We start from the raw sequence: 21355 nt of genomic DNA, 5'->3' as shown, positions 1-21355 counted from the left end.
GTAGCTCCCCACATTCGGAGAACTAGTGGGAGACCCCACTGGAGTGAAGGGGGGCAATCAGGGCCCCCCAGGGGGTCAGATGGTGGGGGGGGTGATGCTCCCTGGGCATGGACACCCTGGCAGTGCCAGCCTGTGCCCCCTGGCACTGCCCAAGGGGCAAAATGCCCACTGGACGTGGGCAGTGCCAAGGGGGCAGGGCCTATTGTGGCGGGGCCTAAGGGGCGGTCAGTGGGGATGGGGATTCCCGCTGCCACTCTGCAGATAGGATTGGTTGGGGCTGGAGGGATGCCAGCAATCGGGGCGGGCCGGCGGGGGGGGTGGGTGGTCTTCCGGGGGGGGGCCTTCCTCCCGGGGGGGTGGGTCTGCCTCCCGGGGGAGGGTGGGGGGGGTCGTCACTGCTGGGGGGGGCGGGTGGAGATGGGCTGGAGATTGCGGTGCTCTGTGGCTCAAGAACGGGCGGGGGGGGGCTGCCGAGGCTTGCCCGGGAATGCTTGTGCGGGACGTAGGGGTGTCGCAAGAGGCAGCAGTGCGAGGGTCCCGGGCTGGCCAGCGATTGAACTGATCAGCAAACTGCAATCTGACAGTCTGGGGCCACTGCGCATGCGCAGAATTCCGGAACTGTCAGACTCCGGCGTGAATAGGCCCCGCCCCCCCGAGCTTTTAATGAGATTCATGACTGGGACCTCTGCATTGCACAGAGTGTGGGAGATTCGAGTCTGAACTCCCACTGAAGGAACAATCGTGAATTATGCCATTTTCTCGCCAATTAAGCGCTTAGAATTTTTTGGGGAGAATCAGGTCCTTTGTTTTAGTCATTCCACAAGTGAAAATATATCTCCTTCCATATTTGTCAAACCTTTATAATTGTAAAGATCTCTGTCAGTGCACCTACAAGTTTCTGTTTTCTAGAGCCCCCACTTAATCAGTCTTTTTTGATATGTTAATGATCTAGATCTGGGTGCGCAGTGGATAATTTCAAAGTTTGCAGATAATACAAAACTTGGAAGCATTGTAAACTATAATGTTCTGGTATCATTTTTGCAAATCCTTTTTCCATTTTCTCCAAAGCTTCTATATGCTTTTTGTAATATCGAGAACAGAAATATGCATCAATGTGGTCTAACCAAGGTTCTATATAAGTTTAACATAACTTCTTTGCTTTTGAATTCTACTCCTCCAGAAATGAAACCCAATGCGTTGCATTTATTATGGCTGTTAACCTGCGTTGCTACTTTTAATGATTTGTGAATTTGTATTGCTAGATTTCTTTATGCCTTTACTCAATTTTAGGTTCTTATTCTTCAAGGAGCAGGTGACCTCCTTATTCCTTCTGCCAAAATGTACCACCTCACATTTAATTGCATTGGAATTCATTTGTCATTTACACACTCATTCTGCAAATTTATTAATGTCTTCAGTATTCTGTTGCAATCTTCCTCAATACTAACTATACACTCAGTGCGGTATCATCCAAAAGTTTTTAAAATATACTTCCAATTCCCATGACCAAATCATTTATGTAAATGGGGAACTGATCCATTTGGAATACCATTTTTCACATTTACCCTGAATAACTACCCTTAACACCAACTCTCTGTTTTCTGGCTTGTGGCCAAATTGCTATCCATCTTCTTATCTGTCCGTTGAATCCATGTGCTCTGACCATCGACATGAGTTTATCGAAGATCTTACTGTGCACCAAATCAGGATTGAAGTTACCAGGATTCTCTGGTACATTTGTGAAGCCATCTTCAAAAGGAAGTGCAATGGCTTACCAAATATGAACTAGTTTAATTTAAGGTGTTTTAGGCCTTGTTTCTATTTTGCTATAATGTAAATGCAATAATCTGCTCATGACCATGTTGACAAACTTAGAATCTAGAATTCCTGCAATGATGTTATAACATTCCAATAGGAATGTCAACATTTCACTACAGATTACCAGCCTTCGATTTTATGGTGTAAGAGAGGAAGATTCACACACCCATTTTGATGATGGGCCTAGATTAGGATGCAATGAAAATATTTATTTGCACCAACAGCAACCCTGCACAAAAAATGTTCCAGTCCTTTCCACTGGGTGAATCATCATGGATGGACCATTTAGAGGTCCATTGACCTTGGGCAGGAATTTCCAGTCTTGGGGCAGGCATGACTGGAAAATCTCACCTATTGGCCGCGATTCTCCCATCGTAACCTGCAACTTTTCTGGCGGGTCGGGAGGTGCGTGTGTCGGCCATTTCGCGGATTCCCCGCCAGCTTTTATGACCCGCGCGCATCTCCCAGCCGGAGAAAAATGGCGCTGCCGGGAACCTGCTGAAAACAGGTGGGCCGCTGATTAGTATGAGTTTACATACCTTTACATGCCATTATCGGGATCCACACGGCAATCTCCGCCCACATCTGAGTCTCCCACCTCTTTGGCGTGATGTAACTTTGGCGCGAATCAGAGTTGGTATTTAAAAGTCTCAACCTGGCGTGACAGCCTTGAACTGGCGTGAGTAGATAAGTGCTGCTAGCGGAGCATGGGGTATGTTGCAGGCAGGCCCTGGAGATGCCTGGTGGCCTCCCTCCTGCTGCCTTCAGGTGTTGGCCCATCGACCAGTGATATCTGGGGTGGGGGGGTGAGGGTCAGGGGGGCTTCTATTTCCTCAGAGCTCTCTGGGTGAGGTTCCGTCAGGGAGTCCTGCTCAACCCCCCCCAACCCGGGCAGCGCTTTCGCGCACTGTGGAAAGCAGCTCGAGGGTTCCCGCTTCCCCCTCCCTTTCTTGGGCAGCGCTGTAGCGCACTGTGGGAAGCAACCTCGTGGACTCCCGCTCACCCTCCCCCTCCACGGCACTTTGCAGTGGCATTGTCTTGCCGCAGAGTGTGGTCAGGGACTCGACTAAATGCTGGTATTCCGGGGTGGAGGAGGAGTGTACCATGTGTTGACTGAGGCCTAACCAGATGAAGCAGCTGCTGCTCTAGGCCGGGGTGCAGAGGTTCAGACATGGGCTGCATGGTATCTGCTGTCACTGGGCACACATCTGGTGCTGATTTGCCCTGCCCTGTGACATGGACCAGCAACACATGCCTGTAACAGATGATTCAGTTGCACACATAGCACTGGCTCAAGGGTGCGCATTGCCCACGTCTGCACACCGACCTGCATAATCTGTGCCAGCATTTGTCATGATGGGAATCTCACACAACCCTAATCGGGCCACGCATGGCACCATGGATTATGTGGTGTTGCCAGCTCCCACAAGTGGGGGTCCTGGCCCAAGTGAGTGATTGGGGTGGTGCTGGGTCCATGCAGCCAATGAGTTTAATCCGTCATTCTATGCTCTTTCCAAACCCCACTGTGCAGATGGATCTCAGTTTGCTCGATCTGGAGCTGGCCATGTTGGTGGCAGCAGGGGCGGAGGAGGAGGAGGAGGCGATGGCTCAGGAGGTGGAGGGTGTGGAGAGACCACCGCAAGAACAGCCACCACCAGACCCTCAGGAAGGAGGGCAGGGGGCTGCCGCTGAGGGCCAGAAGGTGGATAGGCAGCCTCCTGAGAGGTTGCATAGAAGGCGGAGGGTGCCGAGGGCAAGGAGGTACAGGCCCCTCAATTCCTTTGAGGCCGGCTGCGCCTGTCCAAGACCACTGTGCGACACATTTGTGAAGTGCTATCACCCCTGGCACCTGAAGGGAGGGGCGGTCACCCGCTCCCTGTGGACGTGAAGGTGACGTCCGCTCTCAATTTCTATGCCTCCAGATCATTCCAGACTCTCATAGAAATCATAGAAACCCTACAGTGCAGAAGGAGGCCATTCGGCCCATCGAGTCTGCACCGACCACAATCCCAGCCAGGTCCTACCCCCACATATTTTACCCACTAATCCCTCTAACCTACCCATCCCAGGACTCTAAGGGGCAATTTTTTTAACCTGGCCAATCAACCTAACCCGCACATCTTTGGACTGTGGGAGGAAATCGGAGCACCCGGAGGTGGCGACCTAGCTGGGATCTCCCAGGCCTCCATGTGTGCAGCAGGTCACAGATGCCCTGTATGCCCGGGCAGAGCAGTTCATTAATTTCGAAGTGGGCCGCGCACAGCAGGAGGCCCAGGCTCTTGGCTTCACATCCCTCGCTGGGATTCTGAATGTGCAGGGCACAGAGGATGGCACACACTTCGTCTTGCGGGCCCCCCATGCAGGGCCGCAGCAATTTTTGAACAGGAAGTGGTTCCACTCCCTGAAGGTCCAAATTGTCTACGACCATCAAATGAAGATCATGCAGGTCGATGCACGCCACTCAGGGAGTGTCCATGACAACTTTGTGATCTGGCAGTCAGACATCCCTGGGCTCTTTGAAGATCAGCCCAGGCTCTGGGATGGCTACTGGGTGACAAGGGTTACCGCTAAGGTCATGGCTGATGACGCCTGTGCGGAGGCCCGAGACTGAGGCGGAGACCCGCTACAACGAGGCCCATGCAGCCACCCGGTCCATCGTTGAGCGGTGCATCGGCCTGCTGAAGATGCAGTTCCGCTGCTTGGACCACTCTGGGGGGCCCATCCTGAGCCCCTCAGCAGTAGCCCTCTGAGCCTTGGCTAAGTTGTCGAGGTCACAGCCACAGCCTGCTGTGTTTCCAGAATGCCAGCGAGAGTCCCAGCCATGGCCAGCAGTGTCTCCCACATGCTCCCGACACCCATGGCCATCGAACTCTGTGCCTCCTGGATGCCAGAAACTCACTCGCCCGTGGCCCGTAGTATCTCCAGGATGGCCTGGACCCTGAGCCAGACTTTCCACTGCGGTCACCTTGCAGTGTTGGCCTGGGTCTCATGCTGCAATGGCACCTTCTTTTGCAACAGCACTCTGTTTGACTCCCCTAAACAGCCTTGCAGTCGCAGCATGGTTGCTGACAGCCCTTCCACAACTCCCCAGGCTTCCTGATGCTTCTCCACCAGCCTTGGGAGGAACAAACCCAGAGGCCCAGCAGCTGGCTTGTGGACAGCTGAATCCTGGCCCCCGGCAGACCTCCCTATGCCTGAGCCCTCAGATGTGCCCGCCTCCACCTGATGTGCATCAGCGGCTGTGATGTGCTCACCAGAAGCCTCAACACTAAAGGTACCCACAGTGGTACTCGTCTCTGTGTTGGTGGGTTGTGTGGTACATTCCGGTGACGTTTAGTGGTGCTGCCCTCAGAGGATTCATCAGTGCTTCCCTCCGAGGTGACCTCCAGGGGTTCGTGTGCAGTTTGCTCCAGAGCAGCGGGGGCGGCAGCAACACCCGCAGGGCTAGGTTCCTCTGGGTCCAGAGCTGTAAAAAATAACACACATTAGGGGAGGGAGGCAAAATATTCCATGCAGCATCGCATTTACTTGGATGATGATCTAGGTTGAGGGTGCGCTTCTGCTCATTTGCATGCTGGATGCCGACCTGGCTGTCGGTGACCATTCGGGATGGCCCATCACCCCCTGCCAGCTCCAGGGCACGCTCCTCTATGTGAGTCAGCTGCCGCAGGTAAGGCACACCACCACCAGTCTATGTCATTTCCCGTGCGTTGTGGATGTTCTTTTCCTGTGGCAACATAAGGTGGATAGAAAGCATTAACATATTGCAGTGCATGGTGCGCAATGCGTGCCTGTGTCTCGGGCGTTGTGCTGACAGTTTTGGGGAAAGCCGTCACCACTGAAGGGTGCTCATTGAGGGGTGAGGGGAAGGGGTTAGGTTCTGTTCCTGGGGGGTCATTTATTGCATGCCCTTCAGGTGTCTAAGCAGGGTTGGAGATCCATGCCAGGCATGTGCGGGGTTCCAAGTGGGATGCTCACTCACCCTTGCTGCTCACTGAAGGTCATACATTTTTTTGCGACACTGCCTGCCAGAGCGCAGTGTCGGGCTCCTGGCATTCACCGCTTCTGCCACCTCCTCACACAATGCCATGGCAGATGCACCCGTTGGGCTAAGGCCCTGGCCGGGGAACAGACAATCACGCCTCTCTTCCATGGTATCTAGCAGATGCTCCTGGTTTGTCTGAAATTCTGGGAGCAGGTTTCCGCGCAGCCATCTTTGTGGCATGACTGGCTGTGTGTCCATTCCTGCAGTTTATACAGCTCTGGCTTATTAGGGGAGTGCAGGTGCAGTGAGTGTGGCCAGTCAAGGGCCCGTTGGCAACAAATACTTGTGAGAGATTTTGAAAGCTGCATTCAGTTGAGTGTCAGTCATCCCTCGGGGTGCTGATTGGCTGCCATTCAATAGGCTGCTGTGTTCGGGGGCGGGGGTGCAATACTCAGGGTTCCTAATTGATTAGCTGCTGTGTCCAAGGGGGATGCAATACTCCCATTCAAGAGAGGGAATGATCACAAGCTGGGGTTGTGCATGTCAGCACAACACTAGTTCTCTGCAGGGCAGTATGTTCAAGGGATGGAGAGATTGGGTACCCGCATTATCCAGATCCATGGAGGCATGAGGTGAGTAGGCAGCCATGTTTGGGGGGGCGGCGATGAGGCCAGCGATGTGTGTGGGGGGGGTGGGTTATGGGGGCCAGCAATGAGCAGTGATGTCTGTGTGTGGGGGTTGTGGGGCCAGCAATGAGGCCAGCGATGGCTGTGGGGGTTTGAGGACAGTGATCTGGATGCTGGGAGGTCTTTTCAACAATCTCCCAGTGATGTGCGCATGCGCGGGTTCCCACACATCCCGTCGATTTCAGGTGCGAATAGGCCCCATCCCCCGGGTTTTTAATGATATTCACGATTGTGACCTTTGCAGTGCACGGGGTGCGGAGATTCGGGTGAGAAGCTGAACTGACAAAACAGTCGGGATCTAGAACTGTTTTCCCGCTGATTTAGTGCTTTTGGGAGAATCGCGGCATTATTTCTATTCAATAATCACCTAATGCCCTCTTGAATGCCTCGATTGAACCTGCCACCACTATACTTCCAGGCAATGCATTCCGGACTCAAAGCACTTACTTTGTGAAAAATATTTTTCTCACATCGCATTTCCTCTTTTGAAAATCACTTTAAATATGTGTCCTCTCGTTCTCGATCCTTTTCTGAATGGAACAATTTTTCCCTATCTACTCTGTCCAGCCCCCTTGTGATTTTGAACACTTCTACCAAATCTCCTTTTAGTCTTCTTCTCCGCAAAGAGAACAATCCAACTTCTCCAATCTATCTTCATATCTGAAGTTTCTCATCCCTAGAACCATTCTTGAAAACTTCTCCAATGCGCTCTCTCCAATGCGTTCACATCTTTCTTAAAATATTCCACTCAGAACTATACACAGTACTCCAGCAGAGGTCCAACTAATGTCCTATGCATATTCAGCATAATCTCCTTGCTTTTGTACTCTGTGCCATGACTAATAAAGCCTAGGATACTGCATGCTTTATTAAGTGTTGTTTCCACCTATCCTGCCACCTTTAATGACTTATGCACATATGCACCCAGGTCCCTCTGCTCCTGCACCCCCTTTAGTGTTGTACCCCTTATTTTATGTTGTTTCTCTATGTTCTTCCTACCAAAATAAATCACCTCACACTTCTCCATATTGAACTTCATCAGGCATCAATCTACCCATTCTACCAACTTTCCTATACCCTTTTAAAGTTCTACACTGTCCTCCTCACAGTTTAGAATGCTTCCAAGTTTTGTATTATCTGTAAACTTTGAAATTAACCCCTGCACACTAAGATTTAGATCATTAACATATATATATATATCAGAAAATGCAAAGGTTCCAATACCGACCTGTGGAGAACTCCACCAAAAACCTTCCTCCAGCCTGAAAATAACCACTAACCATTATTCGATGTTTCCTATTACTCAGTCATTTTTGTAGCAACATTCCTACTGTCCCTTTTAATGCATGATCTATAACTTTTCTTACAAGTCTGTGGTGTGGCACTGTATCAAATGCCTTCTGGAATTCCATGTACACCACCTCAACAACATTACCTTCATCAACCCTCTCTGTCACTGCTTCAGAAAACTCCAGCAAGTTGGTTAAACATGATATTCCTTAAAAAAATCAATTTCTCTTCCTAATCAACCTATGTTTTTCCATGTGATTATTAATTCTATTGGAAATAATTATTTCTAAAAGCCTCTCCACTGCTGAAGCTAAGCTGACTGATCTGTAATTTCTGAGCTTATCCTCACCACCCTTTTTGAACAAGGACGTAATGTATGCAGTTCTCTAGTTCCCTGGTGCTTGCCCTAAGTTTAGGCAAGACTGGAAGATTATGGCCAATGCACCTGCAATTTCCACTCCACTTCCTTCAATATCCTTGGATGCATCTCATCTGATCCCAGTGCTTTGTCAACTTTAAGTATCCTGTGCCTCCTCCTTATCAGTTTTGAACTCTTCTAGTGACAGAGTTTCCTCCTCTGTTGTCATGGCCTGGGTAACATCTGATTCTTTGGTTAAAGACAAAAGCAAATAATTCATTTAACACCTCAGCCATGCTCCATGCCTCCATATGTAATTCCCCTTTTTGGTCCTTAATCAGCCCTACTCCTCATTTTACCACCCTCACTCAAGTGCATTAATTCAATTATATTGATAAATTGTGGGGTCTTGCCAAGACGCCTCATATCTCTAGATTGTTAGATGCACATCCTGTCAAACAGATGTTGACAATTTAGGAACTATGATTACTTTCACTGCCTCTCACTTCCCAAACAGCAAAAGACAATATTACGAGGCTTACAAGGAAAACTGGGGGAGAAAATGTGGTCAAATGTTTCCTTTTGAAATTATGAACTTAAATATCTATTTATTAGATGATACGTTTAAGTGAGAACTCCAAAGATATTTATGGTGTTGGATGGAGCATTTATCTAAAAACCACACTAGAGAACTGAAAATCCGATGCAATGTCCTTTAAGGTTGACTTAAAAAGTTTAGCTCTTTGTAAACCAGAAAATAAAGTTAGCTCTTGTTGATTGTAACTTTCATCTTATTCATTCAGTCATTTCTGCAGTTCTTTAGTCAAAAGCTGATTTGCATTGGGTGGTCATTTCTGGTAATAAGTACACCTACACAATCTAACAGAGGAATTGAAAACTCCATACCTGATGACTTTCAGTGGCTACATCTTAACTTGATGAGTCAGACATTATGCAGTGAAGGACGTTTTTATTACTCAATGAACTACAACTGATTCTTATCTGAAGCCTCTTTGAAACCTGAAAGTTTGCAGTTAAAAGCATTTACAAAAATGCAGTTTTTTTATTTATAGGAAATAGTTCCTCTTCGGTTCAACTGACAAGTTTTTTTTAGTTTTGTTCCATTTAAGTATGTTTTGTGTGGTTTGTTTTTCCATGTGTATAAAACAAGAATTCAGCAGAATTTCAAATTCTGAAGAAGTGTTTTTTGTTAGGGTTTTTTGTTTGTTAAATCAGCAGTAGTTACAGCAACACTAACTTGCCCAGTGATTTCAGATCACTTTTGATTATTCACTGTCCAATAAGGCCACTTAGCAGCTGGTACTGGATAGAATACAAAAATTAGATTCAAACTACTTGTAAAACTTGGAATTAAATTTGAGAACATGCATCATGAATTTCTTTGGGGGGTTGTCTCAATCAACCGCAGCAACTTTGGCGATAGACATTTAGAACCTCATTAATGCATCCATTTGCAAAGTCCTTTTTCTTTTCGAGGGCAGAAATCAATGTTAGCGGAATGTAAGTTACATGGCAATTTGCTTTGTCCATCACAAGCACACAGCTTCCATGATACTGAGACTTCGATGTATACTGTCACTCGAAATAGTGTCCTTGAAGATTAGCAGAGCCCTTTGTGCATTTTGCACTTGGGTGCTTGAGGAGGTGCCTTGTTGCATTTTTCCTGACACTGAGACAATGATAGGGAAATATTATGAAGGTTAAGGAGATAAATGAAGCTTGGTATGTAAAGTGGATTGACAGTATGGATTTACCTAGATTTACTTTGCTTCTATCCATAGTGAGATAATCAAATCTCACTCTCAGCAACCTCATTCCAAAGATCCTGAGCCATCCTATTATGGAATTACTGCTTCTAATTTGCCCTGCATTGATAATGAGAGTCCTAGCAGGAAAGTTCAGCAGGAGGTGGACCCAACCCGAAATGTAGGAAAACACTCTCTGAAATACAAGTGAATGGAAAACCATGGACAGAATGAATTGGGTGGAAAATATATGTAATGTCGTCTTCTACAGCGCCCTGCAACCATTCTGCACCCTTTTTTGAACTATATAACCAAAATAAATGACAATCATTCTGGCCAAATATCTAGACATGCTATTTACTGTTTTAAATTATTTTTCCAATGCCTATACATTTTAAAGTGATGAGTTAGCTATCATGTAAAGCTTTTTTTCTAAATCTCTCTTTATCAATTCAAAGCTGAGATCAGGGTATCTGCTAAACAGAGTGGCAATGGGAATTTGATGAGACTGTGAATTTGATGTGCTAAGTGTTTGTAATAATCTCACCAAACCCAGTCTTCCATCACCATGGGCGGCACGGTAGCACAGTGGTTAGCACTGCTGCTTCACAGCTCCAGGGACCTGGGTTCGATTCCTGGCTTGGGTCACTGTTTGTGTGGAGTTTGCACATTCTCCCCGTGTCTGCGTGGGTTTCCTCCGGGTGCTCTGGTTTCCTCCCACAGTCCAAAGATGTGCGGGTTAGGTTGATTGACATGCTAAATTGCCTCTTAGTGTCCCGGGATGCGTAGGTTAGAGGGATTAGCGGGTAAATATGTAGGGATATGGGGATAGGGCCTGGGTGGGATCGTGGTCGGTGCAGACTTGATGGGCCGAATGGCCTCTTTCTGCACTGTAGGGTTTCTATGATTCTATGATAACCCTTTATTCAGAAAAGAGCTTCATCCAAGGCTTTAGCGCACAAGTCCAAGTTCCGCCCTACAGAATAACGGTCTGGGTTGAAGCAGCGGGTTTTAAGCCACCACTGTTTGTTTCCCATTGGGTGAGCCCCTGCTCACTCAATTGGGGAGTTCATACTCCACAAAGCCCACAGACAGATCTGTTGACAATTCCCCATCTCCTTTGTGGCCACCGTAACAGTCCTATAAGCCAAGGGGCAACAGTAACTATTTAAATAACCAGTAATCAATTAGATTTAGAGGGATAAAATTTTAAAAAGTAAGCGCAGAATTTTACCTTGCAGTCCCACTCCGGCATAAAATTTGGGGGTGAATTTGCCCCTGCTCCAGTGGGTTGCCTCTTGGCCTTTGAACTCATGCTCCATGGGGCATTAATTGGCTCAGGGTGAGAATTCTGCTCCCATCTGGGGAGAACATCCACTGCTGGTCCCAGCACCACTATCGGGAGTGGTGGCCACTGCTGGAATTACACCCAGTCCCCAACACTGGAGCTGGATGGGGAGGTAAATCGGGGGTGAGTTGGTTTCAACATGACCGGTTAGCAGGCTGTGATGAGTAGGGTTGGAGGGGTGTTTGGGAGTGTGATTGGGCAGTGGTAATGCCGGTCTGGAGAGGAGAAGCCGAGCAAGGGGGTGGGAAACAAGACTCTGTGGGAAGGCTCCACCACCATGCCCTTACCCACTACCAGCCCGAGCAGTGAGATTGCCAGACTTCCCACTCTGTGCTGGCTCCTGCTTGACCTTGGAAAAGTTTTTCAGCAAGTGGAAAGAAGTCTTTAGATGTCCATTAATTGTTCTATGGGCAATCCCCTGCACATCCCATTTGTTGCTTGTAAAATTGTATCAGGTGAAGCGCAGGCTGATAGATGATGGGAACGTGCCCATGATATTACACCCCATTTTATATTCTCTGCATGCCTTCAAACCTGCCTCAGGGGAGTGTAAAACCTTGCGCTAAGTAGAGGATACCAACACTAAAGGGATTCATGTTATAGAACATAGAACATTACAGCGCAGTACAGGCCCTTCGGCCCTCGATGTTGCGCCGACCAGTTAAACCAATCTAAAGCCCATCTAACCTACACTATTCCAATATCATCCATATGTTTATCCAATGACCATTTAAATGCCCTTAAAGTTGGCAAGTCCACTACTGCTATATTACATAAGAACATATGTTCTTATGAACATATGTTCATAAGAAATAAAAATCTGATTTGCATGAATAATAAAAGGGAATATTCATATTGATAGTTTATTAATTTATATATTTATACGCAGTCTTCCAAGACAACAGGATTTCCCAAAGCACCAACCAGAGTGGACAGGTGTGATTTCAACCACCAAAATTCAATGTTGAAAGGGAGACTGGCATGGGTCAGAATGGGTCCATTCTGTAATTGTTAGAACAAAGGGAACATGGACTTATGGTCTCACCATTGGAAGGCTGCCCAACCTTTTTCTCATAGGCATCCTTGGAGGTAATGCTGATGGCTGCTTGGGTTCCCAAAGAAATATTCTCCCAGCAGACAGGAGGAAGAGGCCTGCTTCTGAGACCAAGCAGCCTGGCTGGAAGTCATTTAGGAGGAGACAGCAAGAATGTGTCATGAATACAGTGTCAAAAAGAGATTCAATGAATGTATCAGGGCTGGAAAGATAAATGACATCATAAACTGAAATGTCAAACCCATCACCTTGTTTTGCCAACTTTCTCCTCAAGGCACTCCTCAGGCCAACACATCTTGCAGTTTACTCATTCCTTTCCCTCTATGCACCTTCCTACACTCAATCTAAACAGCAATCTAAACTTGTACTGACACTCAATTTAGTGCCATTGCACACCCATCCCTCACAGTCACCCTGCAGAAATGTTGCCCTTCCATCCTTTCAAAACATTCCATTTCCAATGCACATATGTCTCTGTTTTCTCTCCTTGCAGAGGAGGCTATAGATCTCTTGGGAGAGGCAGACAAGCAAAAGTGCTTTCCAGTAATCACCCTGCTGTCGTGGAGGAGGAGGTGATGGAGGGTAATGACATGGCAAGTAGAGATGAAACATAAGTTGTCTTCCAGGTATCTGAAGCTGATTTTACGCTCCTCCATTGGCGAGTTTGAAGGTGGCAAGGGTACACCAAGCAGCTGCCTCCCTCTGTGTACCATTCCCTCTGAACTTGTTTGAAATTTTACTGGGGAGACACTAGGCACTGCGTCTGCCCATGTGTCTATCAATTAAAGGTCACCTAAGGGCCTCCCCACATTTTACCTGTGATGGGGGGAGGCCCACAACAAGCAGGAACTTGCTGCGCAGGCAGGTGTTGGGCAGGAGAATGGATCCACCTTTGCAGGTGTCCTAAGCCCATTAGAGGTATCTCCCATGAGGTTACCACCCCTCTGCCCTGCCCTCCAGCGTCCTTGACCCTCCTCACTGAGACCTCTGGCCCTGGACTTATCTGGTCATTCTCAGTGTGCTGGGACTGCCTGAATTTCCAGCAGTGGCTGGCACTCCTGGCTGGTATTGCTGGGACTAAAAAGCTTCCAACCATCTGATTGGCTGCCAGCTATAAGGCAGGACTTCCTTCTGAGATTAGCAAAGAACACTGTTCCTAGCTGCAGGGCAACCATCAGGATCGTAGGCAGGCTAGCCCAACTTTTTAACCAGGTGGAGATAGAACTGCAGCGCCCTGTAAAACCCAGTCTCTGGTAGATATCACACAGCCAAAACTAATGACTTCAACGAGGCACATGAAGTTGACCTCTTGGAGTATGAACTCCCTGATTGAGGTCTTCATTGCCTGCGCCAAAAAGATTGGTCTTCATTGCCTGCCCATACAGGGAGCCTCATCTGTGTATAAAAATGGGAGTGTCATGTCTTCTGGCACTCCTGATTCTGACTGTGTACCAGGAGCACTCGAGGAGTGAAATAGAGTTTGCAAATGAGGGAATCTGGTGAAGGGACACTGGCTTCTGAGGAGTTATTTCAGTGGCAACGAGGAAAAAGAAAGACCCTAAGGAACTAGTTCACTAACAGCCGGTTTGGCATTGGGGGTAAGCCATTATTAGGCTCTGGGAAACTGGACTCTTTTGACCTGGTTGTGGAGGACTGGGCCCAATATGTGGAACGTATGTGTTACTTTTTTAGGGCTAATGACATTGTGGCAGATGAAAAGTAACGGGTCATTCCTCTGATTGCTTGTGAACTGTCAGCATTTGCTAATATTCGCAGCTTAACCTTTCCGGAGGCACCAGGTACCAAAAGCTCCCAGGAATTGACGGACTTAGTGAGGGAATATTATGACCCTAAACCACCTCATATCCTGAGAAGGTACCGGTTTTATTCAACAATCCAGGAGACAGGGGAGTCTATAACAGGTTTCTTAACAAGATTGAGGCGACTGGTGGAAGCTTATGAATTTGGGTTGATGTTTAATGAGATGCTAAGAGACCATTTGGGATGCGGGATAAATAGTGTAAGAATCCAAAAAGGCCTGTTGGCGAAAGCCTAATTGGACTGCCAACAGGCGCTAAGCAAGCCTTACCATTGGAAAAGGCGGCATGTGGGGCACATGAGTTGCTGGGAATCCTGATGGAAATGAACACCCATGCCAGTTCGACTGTGTTTCGGGACCACCACTTGAGTGCAGGCAATTACGTAACCTCCCTCAGGAAGCATCTGAATACAAGTAAACCCAGGTCTGCCCACAGGACAGTTCCAAAACAAAGCCAAGCTTTGACCAGACAGTCAACAGTCCCTTCAGAATCCTGCCAGGCAAGGCATTGTAACTATTGCCGGGTGGAGTCAGAGCAAAGTAAATTTTTAGGACCTAGATTTAGAAAAACAAAGGCCAGTGTCCAGGAGAGTGCACATCTGATGGGGAACAATTAAACTTCATAGCAACGTCCAATTCGGAACCAATTAAGATAACCGTAAGATTAAACAGACATCCAGTATTAATGGAGGTTGAAGACGGGAACAGGTTAATGAACTTTGTAATACTTAGAGATTTGTAAAAAGCATTGTAGAACTTGTTTTTGTATCTGTAGAACTTGTTTTCATGTATCCAAAAACAGATAAGAGAAGCAGCTGTCCCTGCTGTTGTACACAAGCTTATGATTTTCCCAGCTAGCTGTGTTCAGGAATGTGGCTAACCCAGCTAGTATCTATTTTGTGTTCTTTTATATTATGGACTTCTGTTTAACACGGTGGAGCTTACATGCATGCCTTCTGTGATCATGTAATAATAGATTCATATATATTTATTATATACCATTTATCCTTACCGATATAAATTGCTATATAGGCCCCTGTACTTCAGTTAGCTTGTTTGTGCAAACTTATAATCTTGTATGCTGGATAAACAAACCACAGATGTCCGCCACATAGAGGCGACAGAACAGACAGTCGCAGCTTTGAGATGGCTACAATTACACGGACTACACGAAGGACGGAACTGCCGAGGCAGCAATAATCGTGAGAAAATGCGGACATGACCAGGGGTGAAAATATATGTATAAATATCTGCTCTTAACTTGTATTCGGGAAGAACCACTTTACGAATCGGTCTTCTCCCACAAGTTTGTGAAAATAAACCACTGTACTTTGACTCACGACTAGTCTCAGAGATATTATTTACCTACAACAAATTGGTTCCAAAACCCGGGATCTGTTTACGGGTCCGGTCGAATGGCCACGACCGGGACACCGGAATAGAATACCGAACTTAATAGGGTGGGTCAAACTACAGTAGGTGATCATCTGTGATGAGAGAGTGTGAGAGTGAAAGACGTCTGAAACTGAGCACATACGGACAAAGAGGCAATTGACTCTAACACGCAGCCTTAGACCAGTTAAGAGAGGAAATCCCCCACGCAATGGTCAGGACCATGAAGTGGGTGTAGAGTCTGGAAAAAGGTTGCCTGAGGTGTGACGTTCAGACGTGAGTGAGAAGGAGACTGTCTGGGGGGAATTTTGAGTCTAAGTGCTGGATCTGGGCGTCAAATAGATCCGCGCCTGGAATCCTCTTTCCAGCGCGCCCATACGCGTTTTGCCAGTTCGATTCACGCTGTGGGTGGGGCTTAGCACTGGCGGACCGTTCGGAGCTCTGAACTGCGCATGCGGAGTTCGAAAAAAATCTGACAGCGCGCCCGGGCGCAAAAAAAAGAGCGGAGAGCTGCTCTCTGACATTCATCCTCTGGTCGGAGGGGGGGCGGGGGGGGGGGGGGGGGTTAGTGTGACGTCTCATCCTCTGGGGAGGGAGGTGGGAGGGGAGGGGGTGTGACCGATCATCCCCTGGGGGTGGGAAGGGAGGGGGTGTGACGTCTCATCCTCTGGTCAGGTGTGTTCTGCTGCCTGTCTGCAGCCGATCCCTCCTGGCACCATCACTGGTACACTACCAGCCACAGATTACTCTTCCCTGCAGGTGCGAGAGAGCGGGAGAGATGGCTGTGGCTGGTAGTGTACCAGTGATGGTGCCAGGAGGGATCGGCCGCAGACAGGCAGCGGAACACCCCCGCCCCGCCCCCGACCAGAGGATGAGACATCACACCCCCTCCCCTCCCACCCATCCCCCCAGAGGATGAGACGTCAAACCCCCTCCCCTCCCACCCACCCCCCCCCCCCCCAGAGGATGAGACGTCACACCCCCTCTCCTCCTCCCACCCCCCTCCTGCCCCAACCAGAGGATGACCTGGGTCAGAGAGCCGTTGCAGTCTCTGACCCCACTTTCGGAAGCTGCAGCGGCGACTTCAGACTTTTATTCCGCAGGTTAGTAACAGCACGGACGCGGATCGGGCCAGAAGACGGTAAAGTGGGATTTGGCGGTAGAGTTGGGCGCGCGATTCATTAAGTCGATTTAAATGCATGTAAGTGCATTTAAATCAACGGGCCGCCCGATTCCGGCGCGCGCCGGACCCGCGCCCGAATTGGGTGTCAGTAAAGCTGTGATCTGCTCGGATTCAGGTGCAGATCGCAGTATAGGCCTGACGTCCAACTTTACCGTGATTTCACGCCCGAAAACGGGCGCGAAGTTTTGGTAAAACCAAGCCCTCTGAGTGATCGCTGGAGTAGAAGGAAAAGCCTTCATGTTAAAGCCGGCTTAATAGTATAAGCGGTGGTACGGAGGGATCTGATCACCCTTGACAGGTATCACCGGACTCTGATAAGAGCGACCTAGGAGGGGGAGAGCGAGAAGGGAGAATAGAAGACTCCAGGTGGTGAGTATAAATTTATCGATGTTATGGTGGGACAAGGACAGTGGGGACCCCCGGGATCCCTGATAAACGAATATATGACTAAGAGGGACAAATTCATTAAACAGATGAGCAAAGGGGGGTGGGACTCATCCCATCTGCTAGACCAAGAACGGAAATGGTTGGAAAAGGAAAAGAAAGACAGAACTAAGAAAATTGGCGTTCTCTTAGTTCACCAATTGGCCGGATTAACTGAACAGGTCTCAGTCTCGGGTAAGAAATGGGCTGATGACAAAGCAAAAATTAAAATGTTGGAAGCACGCAATAGAGAATTAGAAAAGAGAAACCAACTTTTAGAGGACCCCGGCTGGGGATCCTTGCCTCCCTATGGGCCGGCCGTACAACCCATGGCACCAGTGGGAGACTTCGACCCCGATGAGGAAGAGGTCCATGATCTCGCTCCCATAACTCGGGGCAGGATGTTACGACATCCCGATGCAAACCCTTTACCCCAGGAGAAAGACAACAGGTTTTGGCATCCCTGGAAAGGCTCCAGCCCCGGAGTGGCAATAGCAAATTTTGGGCAGAACTGGACATCATTTGGGTTGGACACCAATTACATTTGCGGGATATACACCAGTCGGTACGAGCCATTTGCCCACAGGACAAGTGGAGACTAATGGGTGACGGGACAGACCAGGCTGACGCCGCCAACTGTGCCCGGTTTAATTACTGAGACGGAAGGTGGACGTTCACGACAGAAACAAACGCCGAGATCGATGGAACCATTTAATCGGTTTAAGGCGGAAGTCCAGCGAGTATTGGGCAACGCACCAACCAACTGGGCCAGAATTACCAATACTGAACAACAAGGGGGGAAGGAGCCTCCGAATTCGGGGAGCGACTCTTCAATGTATATCAAGAATGTTCGGGAATGCCAGAACAGCTAGAGCCTTTCTACAAGCATTTAAGGATGGGCTGTCACCAGCTCACCAAAAAATCCTTAAACTGGGAGTCCTCAGTATTCGGGATTACGATGAATTGGTAGGATGGGCATCTGGAATTAGAGACGGACCAGACGAATACCCACGAATAAAACAGGAAAATGTTAGTGCGAACAGTGGAGGAGCTAAACCAAAGGGTGCGTGCTATAATTGTGGGAAACTGGGACACTTTGCCAGAGGCTGTAGGGCTCCGAAGACGGGTAGAAGGAAGGCCCCTACCTGCCAGTTTTGCAATAAGGATGGCCACACCGAGGCCACCTGTTGGAGCAAACACGGCAGACCAAGTCAACTCCTCCCCCCTCCCCTCGCCGAGGAGGGAGGGAACTGATGTGAGGCAGCCCCTGCAAGCCTGGCTGAAAGGAGTGTAGAATCTACGTGTCTGCACTAGGAGGGGGCAGACAATGTGAAATGCTGGTGGACACCAATCTACCCTTGCCCATCACTAATAAAATGATCTATGTAAGAGGAATTAACGGACAGAAGACCCCTGCTACTTAAGCGAAACCATCCTGGTAGAAATTAATAACCTGTATATACCTATGCGATTTTATGTATGTAAAAATAATGAAGGAACTATTGTGGGAAATGACCTGATGAAGGAGTACGAAGTCTTAATAGATTGCGGGAAGGGCGAATTGATTTGGCCCCGCCCCGATGGGAGAAAGGACAGAATAGGAACATAGGAAACTATCTAGGAACCGTCCATGCAGCATCTGCAACAGGACGTGACTGGCAGTTAGAAGGTAATGGATTTGGCGCCATCTGCGCCTCTGTCCCCGGGGTATGGGCGGAAACAAAACTAGATACTGGATTAGTCAAAATTGACCCCATAATAGTGGAAGGACCAGAACATAAACCACATCGACAATACCCGATTAAGCCCGAAGCCAAAAAAGCAGTCGAGGAAATTGTGACGGGATTGGTAAAAAGGGGGATCCTATGGGAAACCACTAGTACCACCAACTCCCCCCCCCTTGGCCGGTGCCTAAACCAGATGGGAGCTATAGATTAACCATTGATGATTCAGCTTTAAATAAAGTGACCCCCAAGCTACACCCCATCGTGGCTAGCCCCTCCACTATTTTAAATGGGTTGTCACCATCCCATGGAATCTTTACGGTATTAGATATCGCCAACGGATTTTGGTCCAAACCCCTGGACCCTAATTCACAAGATAAATTTGCATTTACTGTGGGCGATAAACAGTACACATGGACTAGGCTCCCGCAAGGCTTCCACAACAGCCCGGCTATATTTCACCGGGTAATGAGTAAGATATTAGAACAAGTAGAAGTCCCAAAAGGCAGCACAATTCTGCAGTATGTAGACGACATCTTAATAGCCTCCGAAACTAGAGCAGAACATCAGATGGCACTATACTCAGTCTTGAAGCACTTAGAAGAACAGGGACTAAAAGCAAGCCCCAGGAAGGCCCAAATAGGGAAAGCGCAAGTGTTATATTTGGGACACCTGATATCCCAGGGAACCAAAGAAATGCCAGTGAACAGGAAAACAGCTGTACAGCAAATGCCAAGACTAGTAACCGTCCGAAGGGTAAGTAAGGTTTTGGGATTGTTTAAATACAGCCGCAACTTTATACCTGAATTCGCCAGACTAGCCGAACCAATACAAAGGCTAGTAAAAGGGGGGAAACCCACTCTATAAGTTATAGAGTGGGGATCAGAACAGGAAGGGGCATATAGTAAACTAAAAGCAGAACTAATGACAGCTCTGGGACTTGGACTGCCCGACGCTAGTAAAGATTTTCACATCTATTGTAATAATGAAGGGGGGTTTTACTCGGCAGTAGTCACACAGGTCCATGGGGATAAGCAGCAACCCGTGGGTTATTATTCCACAGCAGAAGGCCCCGCAGTAACCGGGTTACCCAGATGTATAGCCGCACTGGATTGCGCGGCATGAGCAGTAAAGGTCAGCGGGCCCATCGTAATGACGGGGAATATTGTCTTGCGCACCAAACATACCTTGGTTTAAATGCTGAACACAGGAAAATTACGGTCTGTCTCAAATATGAGAAGGGCGAAGTGGGAGGCAGTGCTTCTCCCACCCATTAAGTCCATCACCATTGTACGAGACATGGGAACGAACCCCGCAGAAGGAATGTTAGGTGAAGGGAACCCACACACGGAAATATGTAGATGGGTCACCACGAACAGGTGACAATACCGGGCAATGTCCTGTCCCATTCCTTTCCACCACCATTCCTTCCCCATACTGATTGTTCAAGCAGGAAGGATAGAGGGAGGCATGTCAGCCTAAGTGGCGGAACCAGTAGCCTTAACTCAGGCTTTTACCGAGGTGGCGGGGAAAAGGATCAACATTCACACCGATAGTAGATATGCGTTCGGAATTGTGCATGACTATATGACCATTTGGGGGAGAAGGGGATTTGTCACAACGGGAGGCACTCCAATTAAACATGGCCAGATAATAGCAACCTTACTGGAAGCCAGCGAGCTCCCATCGGAAGCCGCGGTATTGAAGGTAAAGGCGCACCAAAAGGAACCAGACAAGCAAAGTCCTGAGTGGCATATCTTTAAGGGAAACCAGGCAGCCGACAAAGCGGCACGATCTGCCTTGGAAACAAGGGAAGTGCAGGCCTTGCCGGCCACCTCAGCTAAAGTTGAACCCCCGATAGACATCTCACAGCTACATGCTGATACCCCTGAAGAAGAACGTGCGAGGTGGAAACCTGATGGAGGGGGGGTATGGAGATTAAATGATAAAGTTCTAGCACCAGAATGTATCCAGCATACTCTGATGCGGTTACATCATGGGCTGTCGCATGTGGGAAGGGATGCCATGATGGCCAGTATGGGGAAGGAATGGTGGTGGAAAGGAATGGGACAGGACATTGCCCGGTATTGTCACTGGTGCATAATCTGTGCACAGCATAACCCCGAAAGACCCGTAAAAATCAAGATGGGGCACCAGCCTCGCCCTAAGGGTCCCTGGGAACATCTACAAATCGACTTTACAGGGCCTCTTCCACAATCACATGGGAGAACCTACTGCTTGGTAATAATTGACCAATTCACCAGATGGGTAGAAGCATTCCCGACGAAAAACTGTTCTGCCACTACAGTGGCAAGAATACTAGCTGAGGAAGTTATCCCAAGATGGGGGTGCCTTTGCAAATAGACTCCGATCAAGGCACACACTTTACAGGGAAGGTAGTAAAAACCATATGTCAACTGATTGGGATAAAACAGAAATTTCACATACCCTACCACCCTCAAAGCTCGGGAATGGTGGAACGTACGAATAGGACACTTAAGACCTCCCT

This window comes from Mustelus asterias, chromosome 1 (genome assembly GCF_964213995.1).
Source record: "Mustelus asterias chromosome 1, sMusAst1.hap1.1, whole genome shotgun sequence".
NCBI lineage: Eukaryota > Metazoa > Chordata > Chondrichthyes > Carcharhiniformes > Triakidae > Mustelus > Mustelus asterias.
The sequence above is the reverse complement of the archived record's forward strand: the minus strand, read 5'-3'. Positions refer to the sequence as shown.